The sequence below is a fragment of the Montipora foliosa genome, chromosome 14 (genome assembly GCF_036669935.1).
Source record: "Montipora foliosa isolate CH-2021 chromosome 14, ASM3666993v2, whole genome shotgun sequence".
In the NCBI taxonomy this organism is placed as follows: Eukaryota; Metazoa; Cnidaria; class Anthozoa; order Scleractinia; family Acroporidae; genus Montipora; species Montipora foliosa.
In genome coordinates, this window is record NC_090882.1 from 13,395,348 (window position 1) to 13,397,847 (window position 2,500).

The 2,500-nt window shown below is 40.9% G+C and overlaps 1 long non-coding RNA gene across 1 annotated transcript in view; it reads right to left on the minus strand.

Annotated features, from left to right (window-relative positions):
- Positions 1 to 1,414: 1,414 nt before the first annotated feature.
- LOC137984338 (uncharacterized) overlaps positions 1,415 to 2,500 on the minus strand; it is a 5,270-nt gene continuing 4,184 nt past the window's right edge. Inside the window, exon 2 of the long non-coding RNA XR_011119112.1 lies at positions 1,415 to 2,309. This is a non-coding gene — a long non-coding RNA (uncharacterized lncRNA). The remainder of the gene's footprint in view (positions 2,310 to 2,500) is intronic.

Here is a 2,500-nt window from a genome sequence, read left to right on the forward strand (position 1 = left end):
TTTACTTTTCTTCTAGCCTGGTCAACGTCCATCATTTGTGGCGCGGGAATGTAATGAACGTCAAAACGCGTTTGTTGATGGGGGTTAATTCAGCATGACATCTGTGTCTGGGAACCCTGGCCCCTTTTTACATTACTGTCAATTATGGTGAAACAAAGGTCTCTTTTCATAAACCCGCGTTGTGTCTAGTATAGAGATTCTAAGAGCTTGGAAAGTCAGAAGCGGTTTTCAGTGAGTTGCAACTTCGGGGAACATCTTTTCAGGATCGGTACCTGCATTTTGCTCTAAGACGGTAAGTTCCTTTATTCGCTAACGGGGTGGTACAAGTGTATTTCATTATTTACCGCTACAGTGGCATGATAAGGTTATCTCACACCAAAAGTGATACTTTATGAGAAAATCGTGCGCAATCGAATTTTCAGATATTTCAGCTATCGATCAGGAAAATATTTTTTGTACTATGTAGGCAGTGTAAAGGGCGTGAGGGAAGTTGTTTCGAATCAATGTATTTGGAAATTTCTAAGTGGGCCATACACGTGTGCGCTGGTCATATTCACTAAAATTACATGCTGCCTTTCATTTAGCTCAAAGCAAGAACGTCGTCGCGCCTCTGGTCTGGTTGAGCTACAAATACTCAGTGAGTGGAAAAAGGACAGTTAACAACTCAGGTTAAGCAAATTATTTCAAAATGGCTAAAATATGCTTGCATGGCGGTTATTAGTAAGTGCAAGCCATGGGAAAACGTCTACCCTTAAGGCCGTCGTTTTATGATTGATGTGAGAGATCCAAGATTCTATTGTGTACACATGGAAGCTTGGGACAACGACGTCACTTGGGCGAGTGTTAATTTATATATTGAATTTTCGTATATAATTGGTTGCGCGAAAACGAAATCGCAATTCTGTGAATTACAATGTTAAATACTGATGGTCACAAATTTGACAACGTTTTACTTTACATTGCAAAACAAATTCTCCAAGCAACTTTAGCACTCACACGGATATCACTTGCAAAGAGAGCCCATTTATTGCGCCTTTCAAAGAGAAAAGAGCCCCAGGTTTCAGCCCCCCTTGTGATTACAATTACGATGTTAGTGCTTTACGTATGGACAGCATAAGTGTCTGGTAGGGTGACCGGAAGTAATATATTTTCGCGCCACGCGTAAATAAACCTGCTCTCTAGTCGCAGTATGCTTGCCGAATACGCCGGTGATAATTTCCGGCCAGAGTAGAAACTATGTAAGTATTTTGTTGTATTTGGTATGCTTAGAACATCAATGTTTCAGCCTAAATGGCAGGATACAGACATTTTATCCTTTCTACAAAGATATTTGCCGGTTTTGAGCTCAAAATGCGGTAGCAAGCGCACGCAAACTGGGCCCAAATGACGTGTTTTGTCGAGTTAAAAAGCAAAATAAGCTCTAGAACACTTTATTTATTAGGGTGCATAATTACAGTAGAAAAAACTGTAATCTCCCTTAAAGCCCTGTTAAACTAAATAACAATAACTAAAATGCTAAATTATTAAACTACTCAAATACTAAAATATAAGGTACTAAACTATTACAATACTAAAATACAAGAGTACAAAATGCTAAAATACTAATTAAGAAGTAAACACTATAAAACTAGAGACTAAAAATGTCACCAAATAAGCTAAAAAACTTAGTCCTTACTTAGAGTCCCTAATGAGAACTATTGAGATTCAACAGGCAGCACATAGACTGGATAATATGGTCTGTTGTAGTTAGGCTGTACCTTGAAGAATCCCGCCAAACCAGCAGCATTCGTCGAACCGCCGGCTGCATTTTGGACTTCCCAGACAGAGCCATCCGTAGTTGCACCAGAACCCGCATCGGTCCAAATTGCTGTACTGCTTATCACCCCTTGCCTTAACAGAGATTTCCTGATGCAAGCATATTTCAGCTTGAATGCTGTGGACGGTGGACTGTAATTTGGGATTACCACGTCTCCAAGTGCAACGAAATTTGTTGGACAATTAACACGCCAAAAGGTGACATCCTGCTGGCCGCCCGACCCATGATCCGCCCAAATTTTGGAGAAACTCGTCGGTGATGCCAAATCAGCCGCAGGGGAGTCTTGGCTTACGAGAATGACAGAAGACGAAGGAACAGAAACGGCGTGGCTGCGGACAGCGACCTGGCCAATCATGAAGTGGTTTGAGGGAATGGAAGCTAGATCAGCTTGAAAAACAGCGAGATCCAAATTAGCACCGGTACCAGTATCTGCGTAGACCCTTACCACCTTGATAGCTGTTTGCACCTTAATCTTTGTGCAAGCTTGACATAGCTGTTGGCCAAGAAGGATAACAGGTTTGTGATAAGCGGCTGATAAAACTAGATGGTAACTTGTAAAGATGCATTTTCCGAAATTAAAGGGGCTAGGCCACGCTATTTTGAGTAATTTTGTTAAATTTTGTTAATTATGAACTCTAAACGTCAAATTGACAGAGCAAGAGTCTTTCATTTGCAAAATCACGG